Consider the following 11,566-nt stretch of genomic DNA (forward strand, 5'->3'; position numbering starts at 1 on the left):
TCCTTTTATGATTGAGACTAACAACTGTTTAAATTTTTGCTTCCAGTGGAATATCCTTCTGGGGCGTTCTCATCTCACGCAGTGTACGGGCATCGTGGCGAGTATTATTCGACTTCCGACGATTTTTCCCCCATCCCAGTTATTCCTCGGTTTGCTTCGGGCATGTCGACAGAGGTTGCCCAAGTGGTGAAGGAAGGTGGATATCGAGCTCTTCGCCAGTTGATTACAGATGCGCCCCTCGTGAAGGATGCCAGCTCGATTCAGCCTCTCAAGAAGACCAACTTTTTATTTGGCGATTCTGCCAGAGATCCGGATACCGTATTTATTGATGCTGAGCAGTGGCTTCATAAGACTGGCAGCGGTTTCATATATTTGCCGAATATTCCTCGGCATCGTTCGTTGACTGAGCTCCGGCGTCAGGCTGTGACACGGGAGATGTCGTGGCGTTTGACGGAGGAGCATGAGAGCGTTCACTGCGGATACATCACTCATCAGGCAGCTCCTGGTTCGAGCAGGAGTCACATCACTGGATTGTATCCTGGAGTATTGGGATTAGATGCACCGCCACGTAATGAGCTTCTTGTCGCCGCTTCTACTTTGAAGAATCGCCTTGCTGCTTTAGAACGGGAGATGCCTGCGACACGCCACAGGTTCTATGGTTGGGTCCATTCTTTGGACAAGCTCTGGTGGACCCGCATGACGAAGTACGTCCTGAGCCGGTGGAGCGAGGAGTTGCACGCTTGTGGTCTGTATGCAGCCGTTCGTGCCACCATGTATGGTTTGCCTGTTAGCACGAAGCATTTCTTCGCTTTGTGCGAGCTCTACAACCCGGATTCGAACACTTTTCTGACACGGCAAGGGGAGTTGGGCTTGGCCCTCCATGAGATGCACAGGATTTCTGGTTTGCCCATGGGACAGATGCTATATCAGGAATATTTTCCCTCCAACCAAGAATTAAGTCAGCTGAAGGATCGCATGCCCGACCGCTACGAGACTTTATGGGACCTCACATGTCACTATCATATCGCTTTGGCGCAGTCTGAACCTTTAGCGAAGAGGGCTAAATCCCATGTGAGCCAGAAACAGTTTGCGTCTTATTTGTTCAGGAATCTAGAGAGCAATTCTGGCGAGGCTATTTGTGAGCTGGCACCACTCACTCCTTCAGGGGTTAATAGTCTACTGAAGAAGGTTGATGCTCATTCCTATACCATTAGCAGTCCTGAGAGTGGTTTTCCTACAGGGACCAAGTTTAAATCATTCTTGTGGCATGCGACCATGCCGATTCGACCGATGACCCTTCTCGCCGGTTACCTAGCTATCTGGTTAAAGAAATGCGTGGTCCCATATCAGTCTAGTGATATCTTGCCATTGGAGGTGCTCTACCCAGCGGTTTAGCTTGCCTACAAAAAGGAACTTTCGCTTCTTCCGGTGATGGTGGCTAACATTCATCGAGGGCTTCGACAGATTTCTAGTGCTTTTACACAGAAGGAAAGTGAATCACCGGCTCAGATTCCTACTATTAAGGTGGAGCTTCCGTACACTTATTTGATGGCTTGGTTCGTCCTTCATCGTTCTGATATGATGTCAGTACCGTATGCCACAGACCCCTCCGCTCCCCTACTACAGCTGTTTGAGAATGGCAAGTGGGAGGGGCGAGGATTCCCTGACGTCAGACAGCAGCTACAGGTCCACAAGTGTTAGGCGTTTTCCACTTGCTTTCCACAGTTCTCCGGCCGATACGGCGAGTGTCTGATTGATGAGGAAAAGCCGAGGGGGTATCGAACTCATTTAGACGTCGGCTGCTTTAACTGGCTGGTGAACATCAGGCCGGGTTATCTGACTTTCCGGGTGAGGAATCAGTGTTTCATAGAGCCATACCTACCCTGCCAGTTCGCTCGCTAGTTTGGCTATGATCAGCTTTATGTCGGGAATCCACGTCAGCAGCTTCGGACCCACGGCGGTTTGGTGGACGGTCTTCGTGCATGGTTGTGGACCGTGACGGGCTGTACTGGTGCTAAGTTCAGTCTCCCGAGTACTGAGCGGCAGTTGAACCTCACCTTCTTAAGCTGCAAGTGGGAACGAGGTCAGTTTCTTACTCTTTCCCTTTATCTTCCAGAATTATTCAGCCTGACAATGGTTTGATGTTTCAGGGACCACAGCTGGCCAGGATGAAGATTTCCGTCTTTCTCCCCAGGCGAGACCTTTGATTGTTGTCCCTGCCGCTAGGCGGAAGAGATTAGTCCGCAAGCCGCATGTAGTTTCACGAGCATCGGATATGGATTTAGCCGGTGACGACCCTGCTAGTGATGGAGGTAATATCTATCCCATAGACTAGCCTCTTGATCATTCAGAACTTTGATTCACGCTTTTCCATTTCTATATAGGAGAGCGTGGGGAGAGCGAGATGAGTCCTGATCCTGTTTTTCACGATTCTATATCTTCTGGTGAGCCCGACTCACCGTACCAGGTAGAAAGGCCTGCAGAAACTGGTGACCTTAGGGAGACCGTCGATGTAGGACCCGGTTCGATGAATCCAGGTACATCTACCATTAACAATACACAAAGGAGTTGAATGATTTGGAATTTGTGCATTCCCTGATCGTCTCTATACTTCTTGTTCTTTTAGATAATTCGCAAGAGGCAAACATGGATTTCGGGAATAGAGAGGCTGACGCACCCATAAGAGGTAATTCATTTCTATTGGCCGTAGTCTCTTTATTCTCCTTTCGTGCTTATATTCTCTTGTGTCAGATTTCTCGACTGATGATTTTGATGAGGAAGGCTTGCTTGTGGACACTCCTATGCTCCACTTTATGTATGGTTCTCCTCAGATTAATGACCAGTTGCATGGAGATGTATTTCCTGAGTCTACGCTCCCTAAGAATCCCGATGATGGTTTTTCTGAAGGTACGTAGCTCTTCTCAAGTTAATTATAGGATTAGCCAATTTCTGACTACTGCAACTATAATGTGATGCATCTGAAAATTCTATTTTGTATTTGACAGGAGCTTTTGTCGAGACTGATCCTGTTGAGCCGGCTGTGGGACCAACTACACCAGTTGATACACCCCCAGCCGTTACACCTCCACCACCCCCGGTGATTCAAGGGGAAGAAGGTATAACTTGAGCAACTGAGGAATGTCATTCATTTCTTCATCAAGGCTTTTTGAATGATTTCTCCTTTTTGTGTAGGGCTTTCTTCTCGGCTTCACGTCCTTGTGAAGGAGTTGTTATCAGACAACGACCCAGAAAAGATTGTTATCTGTATAGAGATCCGTTCCTTCTTCTCCTTTGTGAATGCTATGATTGATAAGCTCTTCCACGGCGGACTTTCCCTTCACCAGTTCAAGCCATTCCTTGATCTTAAGATAAATTTAATAAGGGATGCAAGGTACCCAGATCTGGCGAAGTCTATTGTTGATGATCTTGACTGCCTAGAGCGTGAGATTCAGATGTTTCGTGAGCTCCGGGATGCAGGTGCCTCTTCATTCATCGCTGCCGAGTTGGACACTCATTTACAAACATGGCGCGATGCTAGGTTTCTTGCTGAGTTCGACATTCAGGTGCAGCGGGATCGAGTGGACCGAGTTGAGGCCCACCTTGTTGCTAAATCATCTTCACTCACTGAGCTTGACTCTTCTCTTGCCTCCTGTGCGACCGAGATAGACCAGCTCAGAAGAGCACTCCGTGAAAAGGATGAGACTTTTGGTATTCTTTAGATGACGAAGGTACAGGATCAACAAGCCCACACTGCTCTATCTGAAGAGTTGAAATCTTTAAAGCAGAAGTTGACCGAGACGGAGGAGGTTGCTGCGAAGACTTTAGCTACCAACGAGGAGTCCATCAGAGCTGAGCTGAGACAAGCTTATGATGAGAAGCTGTCTAAGCTTAATCAGCAGATTTTTGGCCATGTTTTTGATGTATGATTTCATTTGCTGAATGTCTTGACTTTTGATCCTATTAGTGGAACTGGTTTCTTTTATCTTTATCTTTATTATGATTCCTCATTCCGTTTGAAATGATTGACCATAATACTTTTAGGATTTTTGGCAAACCCTCAGCCCTCAACGGATTTGATTAGCCTTTACCGACTACCGTTTGAGTCGGGCTAGCATGCGGATTGTCTAAATCCGTTCCACATGTCACGTTGCGCTAAGAGAGTAAATTCTCCGAGACTTTGTGCTATAATATTGAATACATAGACTTCGCCATTGTTACGGGAATAGGCTACCCGGCGACACGTGTTAGGTGTTGACTTTAGGATTTTTGGCTAACCCCCAGCCTTTAACGGGTTTGATTAGCCTTTACCGACTACCGTTTGAGTCGGGCTAGCATGCAGATTGCTTTAGATCCGTTCTGCATGTGACGTTGTGCTAAAGGAATGATCTCCCTTAGGCTTGATGCTACGATTTCGAATACGTAGACTTCGCTATCGTTATGGGAATAGGCTACCCAGCAACGTGTTTTAGACGCTGACTTATCCCTACTTAGGCTTCGGGATAAAATTCCACAGAATCGAACTCTGGTGTCTTTTTCTTCGGAGAAAGACTAAACCGGCGACGCGTGTTAGGCGTCGGCATATCCTTTCTTAGGATTCGGGATGAAATTCCCCATGCGTTTAAGGCATGGATTCAAGTGTTATTAATAACAACCTATCACAATATTGAACATGTGAACGGGTGTTCTTTTTAACGGTTAAGAACTAACCGGCGGCGCGAGTTAAGCACCGACTTATCCTTGCTTAGGTTTCAGGATAAAATACCCTAGAATCGAACTCTGGTGTCTTTTTCTACGGAAAAAGACTAAACCGGCAGCGCGTGTTAGGCGCAGACTTATCCTTACTTAGGTTTTAGGATAGAATACCACAAATTTTGGAAATGATCAGTGCGGGAAAGGAAGAATTTTATATTCTATTTCCCGGTCTTCTTTTAGGGTGAAGGCGAACCCGAATACAAGGAAGGAAGAATTTTATATTCTATTCCTTGATTCTGGAAAGGAAGAATTTTATATTCTATTTCTAGCGAAGAAGAAACTAGAAGTGAGGTGTCCACTCCGAGAGTCTGGAAGATGTAGATAAAGTTACCTTTTATAGGACTTGTTATCTAATCTGAAGATGAGTTCTTCGTTTATCGAAGTGAAATTTTCAACTCCGGTTATAACCATGAAAAAGGTTTAACCAAAGAGAAAAAGGGAAGGAGTTCTTTCGTTTATCGAAAGGGGACTCCGAACTGAAAGTGGACCTCTTGTTCATGGAAAGAATCAAGAGAGCCAGAAAAACATTTTTGGTGGACCCACTGTCAATTGAAATTGATCAGTAAGGGATTTTGGTGGTGAAAATGATTTTGGGTTATCCTCTAGAATATTAAGTGTAATATTCTTCAAGGAACTTCCCGGTAAATGGGTTATCCTGAATGTACTAGGGATAGTACTTTTTCAGGAACTTCCCATTTATTGGCATTAATTGCCTGGCGCCCTCTTGAGTAATCAGGCGATATGCGCCGTTTGAATAGACTGTGTCTATTACAAACGGTCCTTCCCATTTGGGTTCGAATTTACCTTTCTTCTTGGAATTGAGGATTATCGGTCGGCAAGCAGCGAGGACCAGATCTCCTTCCTTGAAGCTTTTCTGCCGGACTCTTTTGTTAAAAGCCCTGGACATTCTGGCTTGATATAACTCAATTTGTTGTTGAGCCTCCAAGCGCTTTTCGTCTAACCTCTCGAGTTCTTCGAGACGCTTTTGATGGTGTTCTTCCGTCGTCATCTCAGTTGTGAGAGCGATCCGAAGTGATGGGATTTGAATCTCCAATGGTAGCACGGCTTCACATCCGTATACTAATGAATACGGGGTGGCCCCCGTAGGTGTGCGTATGGTGGTGCGATAAGCCCAGAGTGCTTCACCGAGTTTATCGTCCCAGTCTCGTTTATTGGTCTTCACGAGCTTTGACAGAATCTTAATGATCGTCTTGTTGAAAGCCTCAGCTAGTCCGTTTGCGGCGGGATAATAAGCTGTCGACGAAACATCTTCGATCTTGAACTTATCACAGAACCTGATGAAGGCGTTGCTTATGAATTGCGGACCGTTGTCATGGATGATCCGTCTTGGCATGCCGTGTCGGTATATGACATGATGCTTGATGAAATTGACGACGTTGTTCGTCTTCACTTCTCTGAGCGGAACTGCTTCAGCCCACTTTGAGAAATAATCTGTAATTGCGAGGATGAATCGATCGCCTTTGACTGAAGGGGAAAAAATAGGACCGACAATGTCCATACCCCACGTTTCAAACGGCCATGACGTGGTTGACGTGTGCAACTGCTCTGGCGGTTGATGCATATAATTTGCATGTATCTGACAAGCGTGGCATTCTCGTGCGTATTCGATTGCGTCACGAACCATCGTTGGCCAGAAATATCCCATTCTCCTGATGCGATCATACAGTTTGGGACCGGGCTGATGCGCACCACATTCTCCTTCGTATGCTTCCTTAAGAACTTCTTCTGCTTCTTTGTTCGAAAGGCATCGGAGTAATAAACCATCGTACCCTCTACGGTATAACGTATGGGTCTCGGCATTATAGAAGAATCTTGGCGCTCTTCGGCGAATTGATTCTCTTTCTTTTACATCCTCTGGCAAAATACCATATTGGACGTAGTCAATGATGGGAAAACGCCAATCTCGGGACTCAGACCCAATTTGAGTTGAATTCACCTCTTTGGCGTTTATGTTTCTATTGTCTTCCTCTTCAATGTCCATATCGTATATGGGTATGCAGAGCTGATGCGTCCTTACTGTGACTAACAGCTCAGTTTCGGGAGGCTGTGCCAGTGATACCGCTAGTGCCGCCAGTGCATCTGCATAAGCGTTCTGGAGACGAGGGATATATTCAATGTTCTGGAGACGAGGGATGTATTCAATGTAGAATTCTTCAAAAGAATCTGCTATTTTGATGGCCTCCTGGTGGTACGGGATCAGGTCCTGGTTCCTGACTTCATACTCTCCACGGACTTGGTTGACTATCAATTGAGAATCCCCAAAGGCTTCGAGATATTCGACCCCCAGCTCTTTGGCGAAACTGAGCCCAATGAGAAGCGGAGAAGCGCGTTGTACTCGGCTACGTTATTGGAGCACAGACTAGTCAATGAATAAGCTCGAGGCATCACATGCTTTCCCGGGGAGATTAAGACAACCCCAACCCCAGAAGAAACTGTAGAACCCCCTGGGGTTATTACTCCATTAACTGCCCTCGAAGCACCATCAAAATATAATTGCCACACTTGTTGGTGTGACGTCGTGTTAACCTCGTGGGTTTCATCCGGCAAGTCATCATATACTTCTGCCGTATCTGTGGTCGGGTTTGCCATCAGAAGATCACAAATCGCTTGTCCTTTGATTGACTTCTGCTGTTTGAAGTGCAAATCATACTGGGATAAGAGAAGGGCCCATTTCGCTAATCGCCAATTCATAGAGGCCGGTTGCGTCATAAACACCCGTACTGGATTAACATTGGAAATGACGTAAATCGTCTGTCCAACCAAGTAATGCCGCATCCTTTGCATCGCGAATACCAATGCGAGGCACTCTTTCTCGATCATCGGATATCGAGACTCGGCGCCTATCAAGGTCCGACTTAAGTAATAGACTGCCTGTTCGTGACCGTTATCGTCGTCTTGTGCCAGTAAAGCACTTATCGAGTGGTTCATCGCCTTGATGTAAATCAAGAACGGTTTACCCGATTTCGGTGCAACGAGAACAGGAGGATTCGCCAGATACGTTTTGATATCTTCGAATGCTTTTTGGCAGGCATCATCCCAGATAAATGATACCCCTTTCTTGTTTAGCTTAGAGAACGGTTGGCACTTCCCAGAAAGATTTGAGATGAAACGCCGGATATAAGCTAAACGCCCTTGCAATCCTCTGAGCTCTCTTAGGTTTCTAGGAGGTTGCAGTTCATGTATCGCCTTCACCTTATCGGGATCGATATGAATACCTTTAGTGGTGACGACGAATCCCAGGAATTTTCCGCTGGACATTCCAAGGAATGATTTAGTGGGGTTCATCTTCAATTGATGACTCCTCATGAGATCGAACATCGTTTTCAAGTCCTTGATGTGATCTTCTTTATTGCGGCTTTTTACAACCAAATCATCAACGTAGCATTCGACTGTTTTCCTGAGATGTTCTTGGAAAATCTTGGTCATTGCTCGCTGGTACGTGGCGCCTGCATTCTTCAGACCAAAAGGCATTACGGTGTAGCAAAAGACACCGAGGGGCGTTCTGAACGCTGTATGCTTCTCATCATCTGGGTGCATCTTGATTTGGTTATATCCTGAAAACCCATCCATGAAAGACATCCTTTCAAATCCGCATGTATTGTCGATAATGACATCTGTGATTGGGAGAGGAAAGTCGTCTTTTGGACATGCCGTGTTCAGGTCTCTGAAGTCAATACAGATTCTGATTTTACCGTTCTTCTTCATAACTGGAACGATATTAGCTAACCAGTCTGGATGTTGTTCCTCTCGGATAAATCCTGATTCGATCAACTTCTTAACCTCTGCCTCAATGGCTTCCATAATCTGCGGACGAAACCGTCTTTGCTGTTGCTTGACAGGTTTGGCATCCGGCTTGATATCGAGGCGGTGCATTGCGACATTGGGGTCGAGCCCTGGCATGTCTTCATAATTCCATGCGAAGACGTCGATATATTCCCTGATGAGAGCAATCAATTCCTCCTTCTCATCTGGGGGAAGACTGTCGCTGATGAATATAGGCTTTGGGTTGGCCTCATCACCCATGTTAATCTGGACTATTTTATCTTCAGTGGGTGGTTCTCTTTGCTCGAACCTATCGCCATACTGCATATTCAGATGGTGAACCCACGGGTCTTCCCATGTTGGCATTTGATCATCGTCCTCCATCGTAGACGGATCAGCTGTAGCCATATTTACCATTAGGGCTTTGAATGCCTCCCCTAAACTTGTGTCGGAATCCTCGGTTGAAGAATCAAAAGAGTTTGCATATTCAGATGGTGAACCCACGGGTCTTCCCATGTTGGCATTTGATCATCGTCTTCCATTGTAGACGGATCAGTTGTAGCCATGTTTACCATTAGGGCTTTGAATGCCTCCCCTAAACTTGTGTCGGAATCCTCGGTTGAAGAATCAAAAGAGTATCCTTTCTTAGTTTTGTTAGCAATTTGATCGATAATTTGCCAACCACATTCATCATCGGATGAGGAAACATAGCCTAAGCCTCGCCCGTATTTATAATAATCCTCTGGTCTCCCTTTTGGTACATATACCGCTTTGGCTGGAGTACGAGGACCTCAATCGAAGTATAAACCTTCTCCGAGTGTGAAATCGTACCCCTGCTTTTCCATGAGCTTGCGCGCTTCCGGACTATATTTAGACAAATGCTGACCAGGTTTGTCATCATCTTCATCTTCACTAAGGAAATGATCTGGCAATGGAGAGCTTTTTCCTTTACCATTCCTACCTTGTTCGGGATGATCATGGTTGTTCCGAAAGAATGCTGGAGGCGCTCCTTTGTTACGTAGGATGATCGAAGCGGCATATACAAATCGGTATTATTGTACAATTCTGTTATCACATCATCAAGAGACAAGGAGTACTCTAAATCATTATTTATTTCATTAGTGGCAAGTTGCCAGTTACAACTGCCATCTGACGATTGATCATCGTCAAGATTGATTACAAAGGGTACAATGTCATTTAAAACAAAACCACCATCGTAATCGAATCCGGCTTCGGAATCAGCTTCTCCTCCGCTGTCCGTGCCCTGGACTGATGGTTCTGTATCGGATTCGTTACCATAAAGGAGAGAATCAGTGAAATAATTCTCAAACCCCTTAAATGGTTGTTTATCCGCGACCACCGTCCTGACCCTTCCATCAGTGTCGATATATTTCAGACACTGATGTAGGGTGGAGGGAACTATAACATTACTATGGATCCAAGGCCCACCCAGTAGTAAGTTATATGATGTCTCAGCATCAATCACATAACACGTGACTTCCGTCTTCAGATCGCCCATTTGGCACTTTATCCGGATCTTTCCCAAAGACCTTGACCCGCTGGTGTTGAATGCCAATTTACTGACTGGAATGCCAAGGCTATGCATAAGGCGAAGCGGCATAATACTCACAGCGGAACCCGGATCCACTTGGATTCGGTTGACTTCGCTGGAGCCAATGTATCCGATAAAATATAGTGGTCGATCGTGGTTCGAATTCTTTGTCTGCATGTCCTCTTTGGTGAAGGTAATACAGGGAAGGTTTTTAGTAGCTATGTTGCAATGTTGACTCAGCAGTTCCGGCTGTTCAGGTACTGGCTTGACTTGAGTCAGGAACACTTCTGAGTTGGCCAAAGCTTCTTGCAAAGCCTCCCTGGTTTCCTTGGACAGCCACAGCAATTCATATAGTGTTACTCGTGCTGGAATGTTGGCTAGTTGAGCCATTATATCGAAGGCTTGCGGAGTCTTCGAGCTTTCCGGTTTGTCTTTTCCAATCGGGCGACTGAAACGAGACTGCTTCGGATTCTGAACTTCTTGGGGATTCTTCTCTTTCAGTTTATTCACCGACTGTCGTCGAGGACTTGTAATCACTCCCATCTCTGTGAGAGTTTTGGCTGGTCCCCGTTTACTCACCCCCTGCTCACTAGGTGGTGGATAGTTGTAGTGATACTCGTTTCCGCTTCGGGTCGCAAAAACTTCTTGTTCTTCTTCGGAGAGCGGGAAAGCTAGGATTCTTTTGTCATCTTCCCCTGGGATAGCAGAGACTCCGCATCAAGACTTTCCTTTTCCTTTGGACTTCTTCCCAGATGACGACCCGGCCCATTGTTCATCTTCAATCAGATCGGGGTGAACCCAGAGGATTTCGCCGTTTGGGGCTGCGTGTGGCACAAGCCCTTTTTGGTGCTGTCCATGTGGGTCATCATTCACCGTCTTCATTCCCACCTTGGTGACGTGTTTCGGCTCGAACCATGCTGTGGGCACTGATCCAAAGCTGATTGAAACCGCGTTTGCTCCAACATTCTTGGACGGCTTCGGGGTTATGACGCCTACATCAATTAGCACCTGGATTTTGTCTTTGAGGTGGTAGCACGACTTCGTAGGGTGATGGACCACTCTGTGGTATGCACAATACCTCGGATCTGTCACTTTGCTAGCCCCTTCTTGATCCACAATCGCCGGCAGCTGAATTTTGTTGTTCTCCAACAAGTATTTAAAGATGCCGGGAACTTCGTCATCTATGAAGGAGTACACTTTGGGAAATCTTGGCTCTGAAGACTTCTGCTTCTGAGGTCGTTGTTGCCATTGCGACTGCGATTGTTGTGGCGCTCGTTGTTGTTGCCGCTGTTGTTGTTGCTGAGGTTGCAATTGAATGGTTTGGTTAGCATCAACTGCATTAGCATGTGCCTTACCTTTCCCCCGTGGGACAAAATTTTGTTGCGGAGCATTATTCGCCTGTTGGCCTCTCTCCACCTTCTTTCTTCTGATGAATCGTTCGGCCTGCTCTCCTCGGACCTTCAGATCCTTCCATGTCTT

This window comes from Asparagus officinalis, chromosome 1 (assembly GCF_001876935.1).
Source record: "Asparagus officinalis chromosome 1, Aspof.V1, whole genome shotgun sequence".
Lineage (NCBI taxonomy): Eukaryota > Viridiplantae > Streptophyta > Magnoliopsida > Asparagales > Asparagaceae > Asparagus > Asparagus officinalis.